The 17,127-nt window shown below is 35.8% G+C and overlaps 1 pseudogene; it reads right to left on the bottom strand.

Moving 5' to 3' along the window:
* Window positions 1–8,252: 8,252 nt before the first annotated feature.
* LOC149147279 (DNA replication licensing factor MCM4-like) overlaps window positions 8,253–17,127 on the bottom strand; it is a 42,375-nt pseudogene continuing 33,500 nt past the window's right edge.

The raw sequence follows: 17,127 nt of genomic DNA, 5'->3' as shown, positions 1-17,127 counted from the left end.
TCAAAATAGTTCACAAAAGACAAGATTCCAGACTGGAAATCTTCATCCCCATAAACAATTTCATTGCCATGAACAACTAGTTTCTTCATTATCCAAGCACACTTACAAGAAAATGAGAAAGAAAAAGCATAAATATGGTATTGCTAGACATCATCAAAATTTACAAGAAAAATATCATAGAATACCTATTAGTGTCAAGACTTCATGATCGAAGCCAAAAAATCAAGAAATGATAAAAGAATCATTAATACACTATTTTCAAATTCAACAGGTGACTAAAAGGTATAGGGCTAGAATAGGTAAAATATCATCTCATAGCACAAAACCAAAACCAAGCCTTGTTGATCCAAGATAATGCATAAGAGGACATAGAAAAACAACCCAAAGAATTTTGGACAAAGGAAACTAAAGATAGCAAGAGTTCAAGCACATAATTATACTTTCAAGGGTAGAATTAATGTGATCACATTCCCCAGAATATATTTATAACAACATTGCATGCTACTTTTTATATACTTTGAATACATGTTATAATAAACACAAAAAATAGTAAATATAAAAAAGGAAAAGAAAATAAAAATTAGATGTCCTTTAAAATTGCTTACCTGTTAATTCTCTTAATAATCTGCAAATGAAGCTCCCACAAATTCTAATTATTGTAACTGTGGTAATTGTTGAGGAATTTATTGAACGGGTTGCAATTAAGGTAGATATTATTGAAAGGACTATGAAGAATGACCTTGGGAATGGAGGGAAGTAAGTTAAACTTGTGTTTGTCCAAGCTTCATGAAATTAGTCAGATGTTGATGGTATAGTCGTTGAAATTGTTGATGCTGAAGGGGTGGTGCAGATGGAGGTGGAGGTAGCAGAGTTTCCATAGAAGGTTGTACAATTTGTGTGATAGGAGACATAGAAGAGAGTCTTTGCGATTGTTGCCTTTGTAAGAAAGGAATGTTTCTCGATGATGGTGTCAGGTGACATGAAGTCAAATCTCAGGGGATCAGAGACAAGGGAATAACCCACATTGGCATGATATTTTGGTACCATTCCCAATGGCATTTTTGGACCTGATGACCTAGAGTCATTCACTTAAGTGATAGGGTGACCAGTAGAATGAGTTAAATTGAATGAAGATGACAAGCCAAAACTTGAATTGTTGTGGCCAAGAACATAAATTTGAAGTGTTCTCAGCCTTTATTGTGAAGTTGGACTATCATTTTGATGTTTTAGTGAGGAGGTCGACCCATTATATGTCAATGTCCTAATGCACCTTGACTACTTTGCGGCAAAGACGATGTCTTAGTAGACATATCTTTGATATTTTTAGACACAATGTCTAATTGTAGAAGAGAATATGGATTGTGCTCCTTAGAATCCTACATTAAGAAAAATATAATTCTATTAGACATCCTTTACCTTTACATGCTAAGGAAATCACTAAAAGACCAAGAAGGAGAAAAAGGAAATGAGGAATATTTTTTCATCAAACTAATTAGATAAAAAAAATACAACAGGGAGAAAGGAAGGCTACCCTTCTACGAGGTCATCTCTCCTCACTCATCATAGCGCTATCCATATGAGACAAGCATCCATGCATCTATGAATCACTGTCAAGAAGAGTAGGTTCCAGATCCATTCTTTTCTCTCTCTCGAAGCCTGACCACTTCTTTAGGTCACCAGGAAAATAATCATATTTCCTTGAGTTATCACTTCCTCTACCATGGTTCTCCAATATTGGGCTCATATCCTCTCAAATTATTCTGCTTCCTCTAAATTTCACCAGTTTCCAGACACCATTCTACTTCTTATTATATCAATTTCCTCAGGTAGTTGTACATGTGAAAGTAGTCGATGTGAATATCTTTTGTCCCTGTAATTTCCATAGGCATCAATTAGAGTACCATGTATTGGATGATGCCTCCAATCATAGCCATTCCTTGAACCATATGCTACACTCGTATTATCAGTGTCAAGTTTCCTGAGGTAATCTCCATCACCTTTCCCACCCATTATCCTACTCTTCTTTCCTGTCATTCATCCTTCTAAAAATCCTTGATGGAGAAGGACTCCTTCAAACTCCAATTCTTGATGATGCGAGAGGATCACTCTTGCCTACAACACTTGATAGAGAAGGATACCTTTCGATTCCAACTCTTGGTGAAGAGGAAACCCTTCCACCTCTTAACCTGGAGAGCAGAGGGGAAGGTTTTCCAACTCCCATCTTTGACAAGGGAGAGAGAGGCCTTCCAAGTCTAATGCTTGATGGAAAAACATTGAAATCGTAATCATTATAGCTTGTAGCAGGATTCTATCCATATCCAAGCTCAAGAAAAGCATCTGCACTTTCTAGTTGATTGGCCTTCTAGTAATAAGAAATAATAGTGAGTGGTAATGTAGAAAGATACGAAACCTACAATCCAAAATCAATTCTACATGCATAACATACAACATCCCACATGAGTTCATGACTTGATGGTGAGGATAAGGAATTTGGGGTCACCAAACAATATTTGACTATCCAAGAGCATGATTATAGAGGTTGGGGCCACATATAAAGGAAATAGTACCTGAAATACTTTGACACAATATGAACCCCCCTGTTGTAGTAGCATAACCACGCATGCAATTCATAACAATATGAGAATAGGACATTTATTTTTGTAGGTTGGCTAAATGGAACTTTGTGATTTTCCATTCAAGGAACTGGACACATTTAGGGGAGCACGTCAATTATAAGAAGTTATGATTTAAACAATAATATACAACACCAAGCATCAGTGAAAAAACCAATTAAATGTGATGAGAATCACACAGAAAGCTAAAATGTTCAATAATCCAAATAACAACAATCAAATTTTTTATTTAAAAAGAATGATGAAGTCCATGGTATTGAAAGAAGCTAGCTAGACAGAATTCCCAATGATTTTTCTAAAAAATTGCATACGCATGAATGGTTTCCAAATAAATGTTCTCACAAACTCATACTTAACAAAGAAACACTCAATAACTTGAGAAATACTCAATAAAGACTATTTCCAGTGGCAAGCATCAAGAGCAAGTCTTAGGCAAGACTCATGAATCTTAGCCAGCTGGTGAGTTTCAAGAGAAATTCTTAGGCAAGACTCACGAACCCTAGCCAACTCAAACTACACTGTTCCAAATTTTTGCAAGCATCAGTTGCAAAAGCTAGGTCAGATTAAACAAGGTTAGAACTGTGAAAATATGTAAACAAACTTTTATGTGTCACATATAGAGAGGTAATTTTCTATAAGACATGTAAATGTTCATGATCGTATTAACCTAGCAAACATAATCTTACATACATCTACATGATTGGTTACCATTAGGTGTAAACTTCAATCTATACACTATCTCAATAATTGGGCTACATATCATAGAAGAATATTATACATACTTGAAATAAAATTTAACAATTGTCGGAGAAAATTATAAAGTACATTCTAAAACTAAAAGTATATGTTAACTAGAAGTCACCTACAGAGTCATATTTTGACTGTGTTGTTTATCTCAAAAAGAAGAATAACATGCATCTAATCTTTGGGAATCTTCATGCCACCTTTCTGGACTTTCATGTATAGATCTACCAAATCTCTCTAGTTTTGGACTTGATGAAACCTCATTTATTTCTGAATTTGACCCCTCTACCTACCATGTGGACCATGTCCACATTTAACATGAATGTTAATTTGCTACACCTTAAAGAAATCAAATATGGGACTTTTTTGCATAAAAATGTACCAGAGAGCATAAAAAACATCAATAATGTTGTAGATCTAACCCAGAAATATTATAGATCTGATATCAAAACATAAGATAATGCAAATAACCCAAAAATAGATAGAAATGATTCTCTTTATTAGCAAAACCCTTATGGTAGGGCAACACCATACATTCACTCCTTAAGGAAGGAGAACACTCCACAAGCCATATGCATGTTCATACAATAATACTTCTCTTCATCTTCATATCCCTCCATGTGGAGTCTCTAGCCTCTATATAGGCCTCATACATACAATACCATGGGTCATTACCATGGTTCCCTCATACCATCAACTAATACCATGGGCCCATTACATTATTATTAACTACTTGTGGTCCCTTACATGACATGGGTTAACCACCTTATTTATTACTATGGCCCATCTCATTATTACATTATTACTTTGGGTACCTCCCTTGGTACCCCATATTATCCCCCCTAGGTATATAACATTCCACCCCCCTAAGCATGTTTCGTCCCCGAAACATGGGAAGAACATAAATAGTAAGATCTACTCAAAAGAGTAGTCCACTGGTACCATGCACGTGCATCTAGCCATCCAAGAGAAAGGTGAACCCTCGATCTTGCTGGTGCCTCGCTCGCTTGAGATGGAAGTTGACTGCGGTAGCACTTCTGTGTGGATGTGTAGTAGGTGGATCTTTGTTCCTCTCGATCTGTCCTGCGGGGTTTGTTGTCCATGTGGCTAATTGGTTGCCATCTTGATTGTTGTCTTGCTGGGTGATGTGGGTGATGATATGTTGAAGTTTTAACCCACGATGGCTTTTTCTTTACTTCACCTTGTTGTGGTGCCTGTTGTGGTGTCTTCTTTTTCAATATGACTTCAACTACTGAGCTCTCCTCTGATGTATCATCACCTGTAACCTTTTCTTCTGCAGCCTCTGTTTCTGTTTGATTGTCGATCATCAAAGGCTCATCATTTGATATGTCAGTCCCTTGAACATCTTCTGCTTCAGCCTCCATGTGCTCTACCTGTTTATGGATGGAAATATCCTGTAATGTAATTTTCTTCTTTTTATACCATAGCTTCAGGAATTTCTTCTGTACATTAATATTGATAGTACCCACTGATTCCATCCAAGGGTACCCCAAAACAACATCCATGTTATCCTTATCTGAAGCATAAAAATCACCATGAAACACATACTTATCCATAGAAAGCTTCAAATTCTTATAAATTTGAACATCCTTATCATCAACCTGTGTATGTTCAATTTGTTTTGCTGGGACTTGCAATTTTTTTGCCAAATTAACATTGATAAAATTATGCTTGCAACTCGGATTTATAGACACAATGATTTTCTCCTTCTGAATCAATCCATGAACCTGCAATAAGGATATACCAGTAGGAAATAACCCCACATGTTTCTCCTTATCTTGTTTTCTAGCATGAGACCATCTGTCTAAAAGTAATTTTTCAAATTCTTCATCAGGCAGGTTGCCAAACTGTTTGATGCCAAGTGATCTCCACCATCTGTCAGCCTCTTCTGTCAAATTAAACCGTGCTTTACCTTTCCAACATATCCCATAATCGGACTTTATTCTTTGTATGAATTCTTCAATAGTAGGACCATCATCTTTTCCTGTAAAATATAGATCCTTGCTAGAAGCCATGAATGGTTTGGAAAAAAAATTCACTTTCTTGGCGAAAATTTGAAAATGTCACAGTTTCGTCAATATTGCTCAGAATCTCTATTATAACCTGTTTTTGGAAATGGAACAACCATTCTGCATCTGCCCATGTGATAGAAATCCTGATCCAGGCACTTTAAATTTTAGATCTGTGCTGCTACTCTCCCGTCGTCACCAAAATTTCTGCAAAAAGAGCTGATTTTAAATCAGCGATATCTCCCTCATCCGGAGTCCGATTCGACTGATTTTTTTTTTGAAATTGGGTAATTTTTCTCAAAAAATTCAGATCTACAATTAGATTTTGTAGAACTTGCACCAGAACGTCTAGATCTGCGCCGCAAACTCGCTGCCCTGAAAATTGTCTGCAACCCCACTGATTTTTAAATCAACGATATCTCCTTCATCCGGACTCCGATTCAATTGATTTTTTTTTTTAATTTGGGTATTTTTTCACAAGGAATACAGATCTGCAATTAGATTCTGTAGATATAGCACCAAAATGTACAGATCTGATCTGCAAATTCGCCGCCCCCGAAACCTTGCAAAAATGAAAAAAAAAAAATTCTCCACGGTTTGCCCAAGAAAGAGCTATGATACCAATTGTTGTAGATCTAACCCAGAAATATTATAGATCTGATATCAAAACATAAGATAATGCAAATAACCCAAAAATAGATAGAAATGATTCTCTTTATTAGTAAAACCCTTATGGTAGGGCAACACCACACATTCACTCCTTAAGGAAGGAGAACACTCCACAAGCCATATGCCTGTTCATACAATAATACTTCTCTTCATCCTCAAATCTCTCCATGTGGAGTCTCTAGCCTTTATATAGGCCTCATACATACAATACCATGGGTCATTACCATGGTTCCCTCATACCATCAACTAATACCATGGGCCCATTACATTATTATTAACTACTTGTGGTCCCTTACATGACATGGGTTAACCACCTTATTTATTACTATGGCCCATCTCATTATTACATTATTACTTTGGGTACCTCCCTTGGTACCCCATATTATCCCCCCTAGGTATATAACAAATAACCCAGGTGTTCCAACCATAAACTCAATTTTGAAATTCTTATAAATGATGTTCTTCAATGCATCTTAAGGGGAAAACCTCTTACCATGCTTGATTGTTCAAACTATTTCCTAGCTTCCAAGTACTTTGGATTTACATGGATGTTGTAGCTCAGCCATTGGGTCTGAGACTTAGGTTGTCTTGGAGATTTAGTCCCAGAGGATGGACTATTAGGAGGAATTTGGAGGTCTTCCTCGATTATCCAGATAGGTACATAATGAAATGCTCCTCCCCACGTATGGAAAAGATGTTGCATTGCACTATGGGAAGGTGGATGAGATCTAAGGTCTTGTAACATGATCGAGGTATATGTTTCCATCATAGCCCTTCATCTAGTGTAGTCATATCTTCTTCATATGATGCAAAAGGTCATCTCTTGTTGAACATTATCAAGATGATTAGAAAGGAAACCTATGCACTTGTGGACACACTCTTAGGTCATTATAGCCATTGTCTTGAAGTATTATTGAAGATCTATCTAAAAAAGGAATGCTTGTTTTGGTTTTCCCCCTTGTGGGGTTTTTCCCTAGTCTTTGACCTAAACATCTATATCTCTTATTATGATTTGTTATCTTTTTTTTCTCCTTACTATTATTGATTTATTTATGAAGTGAATTTGATGTTAGAGATGAATAAATTATATAAGATTCTCTAGCAACCTCACTTGTAATTAACTGGAATATCATTTATCTTAAGCAATACAGACCATCCTCATAAATTAGACTAACAGGGGAAAGAAATGCATGTATGAAGGGATATATCAATAACTAAATTATCAATTGACAATTGGTCACATAAATTGATGCAATTTGAAATATCATACTATATTATAATGACACATTTTACAACTTTAATGGTTATGTCCCCCAAAATCAAACAATTACTTCGTAAAATTTTAACTTGACAATTGAATAATGCAAGGAACTGAGGACTAAAAAATCAATTGAAAGAGAAAAATGTTGTATAATTGGTTACATAAGAAGGAATAATATAAGAGTTTACACCTTTGACTTGTGATATACCCATTTTCATATTCTAGTCAAAGCTCATAAATAAAGGCTTCACAAGGTGTAAATATTTCTATGTTACATTTGCTTGTCACAACCATTCTCAGGACTTCTTTTCTTAACTTGAATTTTTCAGCCAATCTGGTACCTGTTTGAGTTGGTAAGGGAAGCTTCCATGAAGGGTTACAATAGTTTCAGGGTGGATGACAATTATGTCAAATACACTGCCTAGAAATATTACAAATTGACTTCAAAAGAGGATCACACAGAAGGCATCAACGTAAGAGATCAAATGGGTCTGTGAAATACAACCTTGATACTTTCTAGGGACACTAATTTGTGTCTTATATTCTCTTGACATTGTCTCCATGAATAACTACAAATCCCTTGGTGATGAGGATTACAAGAGCATTGCGAATCTGAAAGAATCCCAAAGGAAACCAATTAACCATGTGAGCATACTAGTGTAGCCAACCAATAAAGACAATCATTTCAACCACAACATACAAACAATCCATTATGTCAATCTATATATGCAACCATGATTGAATTGAAAATACACAGAGGGCATCCTTAGATCATGAAGATGAACTTTGACTAATCCCTAATTGCACATCCCCTCCAAAAGTTGGCGGTTCATCCATATATCATAGGTTAGGATTTTAATGCAAACAAAAATCAGTACACTTCTAGCTTATCTAGAGGAGTCAAGAATATGTCACCTATGATGTTCGAGTAGATGGTCCTCCAACTTGAGCCTTTTCCATGATAATATTTTTGAGTGTTGTAACTAGATTAGCCTGCCTTATTCTTTCATTGGAAGAAACTCCTGTTGTAATGAGATCCATGTCAATAGCCCCTATCACCATGACACACTGCATTCATTGAAATTATTGTTGTATAATATATACCTTAGACCTAGATTAAATGGATATAAAAAAAACAAAGGCATAGTTCCATCCATACGAGTGAGACTGGCATGTTTCAAGACTATATAATAAGAGACTTCTAAACCCGAGAAAATTGACCACCTTTTATCAATAAAGTTGTAGAATTTATGAGTAGCATGATCAATGACAGATTGTTTAAAGGAAACTTCAAGAAGTTTGAATGCTTCAGCCACATCACACCTTTCAATATGCACAGGCCACCGCTATTAAGCATTATTTGTATAATTCCAATTTTCATGGCCATATATATCTATATCTATATCTATATCTAGATATATATATATGTGTGTGTGTGTGTGTAGATATATATATATATATATATATATATATATATATATATATATATATATATATATATATATATATATATATATTATATATATATATATATATATATATATATATATATATATATATATATATATATATATCTGTATATATATGTATATGTGTGTGTGTGTGTGTGTGTGTGTGTTTGTCTGTGTGTGTGAGTGATTTTATAGTCCCGTATGTAGTTTGATTTACTTGGGAAGATAGTTTTATGCACAACTTCTATTGTAGATGAGGTTGGCTTCTTACCCACTCAGAGAATCAAATATGAGCATGTGATTCACTAATTCATATTAGGCTCTCAATTTGTCTAGGTGTTGTTGTGATAACCTGCAAATTTTATCAAGGGACCAAAATTGAATTAGCACAACATGTAGAATTTTATGTGTCTAAATATGATGTGGAAGAGAGAGAGAGAGAGAGATCAACCATTATGTTTGACTCTATTTTCAGTAAATATTTTGGACACATGTGCAACTAACCTTTTTACTGTTGCTAAGAAAGTTTCCCCTCCAGAGCATTTCAACATAAACATGGGTAAGATCCTCTGTAGCCTCATCAGATATCTTGGGATGTATGTGCGATCTTGGATAACTTATATATAAAGTTAGGGTTGATACATCCAATGTGTATACTCTTAGGTCCTGTAACGATAAATGATATAGTTGCAGTCATGTAAACTGGAATAATGTCCTCCAAGTACCATATGAAGCCATCCCAAGCAATAGACATAATTCCATACCTCGGGCTCTTCATAATGCAATGCAACAAAATGCCTTGCAAGGCACCAATGCGTTTTCTCATAGACTTTGTCAAGGGCCAAGTAAATCAAATCAAACTTTTAGGTGTAAACCCTTAATTTTGTAGATTTGAAAAGTGAGCAAACCCCATAAGGAATCATACCATATCCACAACACTCACTAAACTTTACATGGAGAGAAAGGTTGGAGGAAGTTGGATATTGTCAATGACTAAAAGTCTCAGATTGTAGCGTGAACCACTAGGGTTGCATAAGCTAACACAGATTTTCTGGAATTAAGGGATGTTATGATCCCAACCTTGGAAAATTACACGATATGTTGTTCCATCACCTACCTCAAATAACATAACACATTAAGAAGTGATAAAAACGTGTATAAAATACAATAGAATGTGGGTAAGCTTGATCAAGTGAAAACCACTGAATGCACAATATTTAGTCAAGTGATTTGAAGAGGGAAATCCCACCTCATGTAGCATGCTTCAAGCATTATCTAATATCTTGTTAAACTCATATATGTAACAAATTACTCTCACTCAGTACTAGTGCTCCACTTTCCAATGCTAATAAATTTGAAAACTAATCAATAATCCATAATTTCAATGGATGTGATAGTTCCATTCCTTCTTATTAAAATATTCAATTATGCAACATCAAAGTCGTTAAACATTTCACCAGTTTCACAATCCTTTGACACATAAACAATCAAACCAACTATAGAGCTTCCTCAACCACTTGTATAAATACCTCGAGGAACCAACTTATGCACACACTGAAGTAGTTGAGACTTACTCTTACCTAGGTCCCCAACAAGGAAAATGTGGATGCCACCATGGAAAGAAAAAACTACGGCTAACTATAGTGGCTTTCCCCCAAAAAGTTGTTTCCAACAAAAATAGCCACTTCAAGGTTTGGATCACAGTACATGTGTAATAAATTACTAGAAGTGAAAGAGACAAAGGTTTCAGATAGTATTACCTAACATAAACCTTTTTTCACATCTTTCATCTCTGAGATACTTGGCGCCTATGACTTGGTTAACTTCTCGTAGATATTAGGCTACCATGATAGCTCTTTGAACTTATCAACCTACAAATCGGATACACAAGTTGTCATGATATCTCTTTCAACTTCTCAACCTAAAAATCAGAAATACATGTTAGTGAATTCAGTAAATCCATTAGTTCAGTGAAAAGGTGAAGATAAGAGTAAATTTATACCTTGGCTTCATACTAAGAAGCTTAAATATCACCTTCTTGAAAAGAAGCAAAGCAATCACTAGTGGCATCATGCTCCATTGGATCTTCAGCTTGTAGTTGTGTCTTGTCTTCCTTCTTTAAGTGAAGGGAGTTGATGTAAGTCTACAAACAAACACCATTTAAAGCTTTCATTTACAATGCATAGTAAGAACAACAAATCTTCAAGCACATGCAAAGAAACTTTGGGGCATGATTATACCTTAAAAGGGGATTTTACTATCCTCTAGTTTTGTCCTACTCTAACACTCATGGCCCCGAAGATTCCAATTACTTGAAAAAGATTCACAGGTCATGATCAAAACACCTTTCACAAAAATATTTTTTCTACAAAAAACCATTTCTATAAATCATTGTCTACCTCAACTCTATTACCAAGTTTGGCAGCATCCACTATATTTTCATGCATTAACAAGTCGACTGTATGTGGGGTTCCCCCTCTAGAATGGCATTAGGGGTTTCTTGCAACCTTATGATTTACTTGTCAACAAACATGACCCCAAAATAAATGAAAAGGAGAATGTTGTATTCAATAACTAGATTACTATTTAACTCAACTATATTGACAATTACCTGCATCTATTATGAACCAAAGTCATGGAGTTCATATCAGCACATTCCAGCCTTCCACATCGAGTAGGTTCGTCAATTCGACCTGGTAGTCAGGTTATGAGTAAAAACATGGGTTTCCAAATACATTTTTGAAACTCTTTTGAGACATAACCATTTCCATAGACAACAAGTAGCATTCACTAAGAGAGGTTGAGAACTATTTCCAATGGCATGAATAAATCATGAACATTGACACATCACTCCAAAAGAAAATTATTTTCCCTTCAGTATAAAATCTATTTTATGTAAGAAACTATATAATAATGAAGAAATTTAGGCTACAGTCAAAAGATATAACTACAAAAAAAAAATTATAGTTGTTTTCAAGCATACAAATACCTCTATCAATGGGCACTAGTGGTGGAGAATAACCACAAACAAGGGTCCTGAAAAATGCCTCTTTAATTTTAGGAATTATTGAGTTGCATCATATAATCATCCCTATCATTGAAACCATTTTCTGAATATCTATATTTCAATGGAAATACAGGTTATGATTAGTTTCTACCAAAAAGGGGCATTCAAACAAATGTCTAAAGAGATTAGATAACATAGAAAAAAAATGAACTAGTCACCAAATCCTACCCGAGGGATTCAAATCTTGCATGTTAACTATATATTTGAGATTAAATATTCTTTCCTAAATACAAAAGAAGTTCCAACCCTAATCCTAATTCCAACCCTAACCCTAATTCAAACCCTAATCCTCTTTGGTTAGACGAAGACGCTACTCTGGCTAGTAGGTACAAAAGGAGCTCTGAAGACCTCGGGAAAAATTTGTTTGGGTTCGAGCTAGTCAAGCTCTGTAGTGCTCAAGATCTCATAATTTGCAACGGTCTAAAGAAGTGGCCCAATTCCAACAAGATGACCTGCATCCATGGACTTGCTAGTTGCATGGTAGACTACGTTATTTCTGATCTCCCATTATACAATGAAATAATAAATTTTGACATATTAAACGACCATGAACCTGACTCTGATCATAGGCCTTTACTTATAACTCTCAATTTTGTCATGCATAGAGTTCCCATAGAAAATAATACTTACAGCCAAAAGAACTTAAAATTTTATAGAAATAAAAATTATCTCTTTCTAAATGAATTAAAAACTAATTTTCTTCCTTTATCTAGTATAGACAACATAGAAGACCTCTATCATAATTTTACTACAACCCTCTCATATTCTATTAACAAGTTCTCAATTGAAGTTTCAAATAATAAAAGAAATAGCAAACCCAATCCATGGTATGACAAAGATTGTAAAAGTGCGAGGAGAGCAATTAAGGAGGCTGTTGATGAATCTCTTAAAATGGACAAGATAAAAATATACAAAAGAGGCAGTACATTCGTCAAAGATAGGAGAATCTATTACACCTCTCTAAGGTAGCTCCTAAGAAATTTTGGAGGCAGATTCTGACTAGGAAGACTAAAGATAATAATAAAATTTCTCTTCACGATTGGAATTCCTATCTTAAAAAGCTTTATGAATCTCCAAATTTCATGGATAATTTGGAAACCCTGCTCACAACGAAAGAAGTTTTCTCTTTAGAAGACATTGAGTTTGGGGTTAATCGCCTTTTTAATGGTAAAGCTAAGTACATTGAAGGTTACCAGGTGGAAATCTTAAAAATTGGAGGTCTCACAAGCTTTTCAATCAAGCAGTCAAGCAAGGGTTCCCTAAACCTTGGACTGAGAGCCTCATTATCCCTATTTTTAAAAGTGGGGATACAAATAACCCCTCTAATAATCGGACAATTATGATCAGCCCTTTCTTAGCCAAGTTATATGGTAGTATTTTGGAAAAGAAGTTAAGCATATGGCTTGAAAGTGAAGGTAAGCAGGCTAAAGGCCAAGCAGGTTTCAGAAGGCATCACTCAACAACAGACCACCTCGTTACGCTTAGGATTATTGCAGAGGAATGTCGTAATGATAAATCCAATTTATTTTGTTGCTTTGTGGACTTTAGAAAGGCTTTCGATACGATTCCCAAATACAACCTTTGGAATAGATTAGAAGAGCTTAAGGTTCCTCTCGAGTTGAGAGCTGCCTTATAAGGTTATACGAGAATGTAATTGCCATGTTAAAGAGCAATGAGGGGTGGTCGAAAGATATTAAGTGTAACATCAGAGTTAAACAAGGCTACCCCCTCTCCCCTACCCTATTTGGCATTTACATCGATAAGCTTGAAGGATATTTAGAGGAAGTAGGATGTGATGGCACGATCTTAGCTGGGATAGTCATCATCCTTCTTCTCTATGCTAGCGATATTGTTCTTTTGGCAAGGTGCCCATCTGATCTTGATAATCAACTCAGGCTTCTTAAGGATTTCTGCTCTACCATGGGTATGACTGTTAACACTGACAAAACAAAAGTTATGATTATCAAATCCAAGAAGGACACTGATGCTAACTTTAGGTATGGCAATAATAACTTGGAGGAAGTGTATTCTCACAACTACCTAGGAATTGATATTCATCACAAGCTCATCTGGAACCATAGCATTGAGAAAAGGATTAATGGGGGGTGGAAAGCTTATTTTGTTCTTGAAAATAATTGTAAAACAGCAAACCTCATAATGTGGGATAAAAAGAAGTTCCTCTTTGAAACTTTAGTCACTCCTGTTATCTGATATGGTTGTGAGGTTTGGGGTTGCAACATCTCCAGAGAATCATGGAGAAAGATTGAGCAAATCCGGAAGCGTTTTATAACTTATAACCTGAAAATTAAAAGTAATACACCCTATCCTATTCTCCTTATAGAAGCAGGTCTTTCCCCTATTGAGAGCCTAGCTATGATTAGGTTTCTACAGTACAAGCACAAAATCAATAACATAGACGATCATAGACTTCCTAAGCTAGCTTTAAATTCCAACCAAAACCACCTAAGGCTCAATCGAGGGTGGCATAAAGACACAAGGGCCTGGTTAAACTATTGGGAGATCAACAAGAATAATGCATTGCAAAACATAAATAACATTAAAGATATTGTTACTTCTAAGTTCAAAGAAAAAATGTGGTGTGAGAAAGATTTAGCGGCTAAAATAAAATTAAGTTATTATAAGAAGGTCATCAACCCCACCCTAGAAGATAAAAAGTATCTCTCTATTTTAACTAGCTCAAAGAAGAAAATTAATATAGCAAATATTAGAACGAATTCTCATGAGCTCCATAGTGAAACAGGTCATTGGGTAGCTCCTAAAATGCCATGGATGGAAACGATCTACCATATATGTGAGAATGGGAACATCGATGATGAAAACCACTTCCTCTTAGAGTGCCCCGCATACAACCACATTAGATCTCAGTTTCACAATATTTGTTACAGTACTGACCTTCCTAGCCTTTTACAATGTCAAAATTATAGTGACCTTGGGAGGCTTCTGTTGGAAATAATACTGAGAGGGGGGGGTGGGTGAATCAGTATTATCAGATCAATAAAACTTTTTCAATGCTCAGAAACATATACGCTACTTCAGTTAAGTGAACCAGCGTGTACACGCTACTGTGTCTAAAGAAAACAGCGTATAACCAGAAAACTTATAATTCAGTTAGTTTATCTTCAGTTAAGTGCATCAGGTCATTATTCACCATATTAAGAGTAAACAGATGCAGTATAACATAACAGATCATCACACAAAAGCCACACACATGAACACCATGATATAAGGTGGAAACCCAATGTGGGTGAAAACCACCTGCTGCAAGTCGTCTCTATCTTTCTTTAATATGAAACTTCAGTTTACAATCTTTTGTACTGGTGCAGCCTTATACCAGTACGCAGGCTACAACCTGCTGAAGGCTTCAACCTTCTCTCGTTCTCCAAACTTTCTTGGAAGGGAGCTCCAACCCCCTTTGCTCTTGTACTAGCTAAGATACTAGTACGTAGGTGCTAGCCTACAATCTTCTTTCCTTCAAGTACCACCTTTCATACATTTTCAGACTGGATATTCCTGAAGCACAACATTACAATCTGAAGACCACAATTCATTCAACTTTCATAGCAGATTACAAAACAACCAATACTCGCATCAACAATCTTTGAATCACTGAACCACTGAAAACCTGTCAAACCCAGTCACCAGAACACAATGCAGACTACAGAACTCTGCAATAACAGTCAGACCCAGCTGCAACCCCAAAAATCAAGCTCCAAAAGATACACGCTACTTTAATGAAGGCAACCCGCGTATACACGCGGTTTTACTGAAGACAACCTGCGTACAGATCTAAAAATAATTTTTCATAACTTGCAGCTGTACCAGATATCAGTTATACCCAGAACATAACATTGCGTCAGTATGCAGATCTAGAAATACGCATAATCAACCATATAAAGATAGTTCATTTCAAACCATTTGATTCCGATCTCTCCTTAGATCTTGTTCTCCATCAACCGATGAGATCTCTCCTTAGCACAGATCAAGCAATACATCATCAACCAATAACCTGCATACTGGATCTAATACTTCATCAGATATTCAAGCCTTTTCAGATGCACTTGCCTAATGATTTCCTTCTCCTTATATAGCCTTAGGCCTTGTTCAATACCAAGGGCCAAAACCATAGAAATCCAATACCATCATCTTCAAAACTAGGGATCAACACGTCCGTCGAGACACCAAGGTCCAAAACCATAGGCACAACTTCCAAGGAATAACCGCCGTGGACCAAAGATAAGTTTTCCACATACACGCGCTTTTACTGAAGCCAACCAGCGTGTACACGCGACTTGGTATATAGCGAACCTGCGTATACACGACTTGGTATATAGTGAACCTGCGTATACGCGACTTGGTATATAGTGAACTAGCGTGTATATGTGACTTGGGCTTAATGAACCTGCGTGTATGAACTTCCTCTTCTTCTTATAGTCTGATCATCAATCCCTTGCTGCTGTCCATCTGCACTATGATTTCTCATTAGTGTGGTTTGCCATCAAGGACAACACTTGTCTCATAATGCCAACAGCTTCTCTCCAAGCTTTTTGAGCATAGGAATAAAATCTTAAATCAAAATAAATAATTTGTTTCTTTAGGTCCGATAGACCAATGTTTGGTCTCAGTGGACGTTAACCATCATCGTCATCATGTAAATAAACATAAATGTTTTATACAATTTTATGGGGTGGTCAATTTGAAAGGACCATGCAAATGAAACCATAAGTTGAAAATGAGATATAGTTGACACATGAATATTGAGAGGATTATAGTCTGCCTACCTATATGTGCTTCTCCCACAAACGTTTAAGGCGAATAGCAACATGTATCAAAACTATCTAAAAACTAGCAATAACTTCTAGGGGGTATTTAATCATCTTCCCATAAATGTCGTCATCATAGTCCAAGATGTTCATTTCATGAACGTCTAAAGAATCACCTTCTACTTCCATTGTCCGCAGGGCTCATCATCTAACTGCAGTCAACATAAAATATAAGGTATCCAACCAAAGAATATACTACATGTAAAACATGTTAATAAGTGGAGGATGATTAAAAATAAAAGAACAAACAAACATGACATGCTCTAAAATCCACATGTATTTTCCCTTAGGATCTGAAGGATCATACTATGTAATTCCTAAGAAAATGTTGAACTAGTTGATTAACATCTTGAACATTAACGTTACTTCCCCCAACAAGAATAAGAGGGTTCCCACCAAGATCACCCTCAGAATATTGATGAATCTACATA

Source organism: Pinus tabuliformis, chromosome 9 (genome assembly GCF_031772625.1).
Source record: "Pinus tabuliformis cultivar Carrire ecotype Pingquan chromosome 9, CPIR1, whole genome shotgun sequence".
NCBI lineage: Eukaryota > Viridiplantae > Streptophyta > Pinopsida > Pinales > Pinaceae > Pinus > Pinus tabuliformis.
Note: the sequence above shows the minus strand (reverse complement) of the source record. Positions and strands in the feature narration are given on the sequence as shown.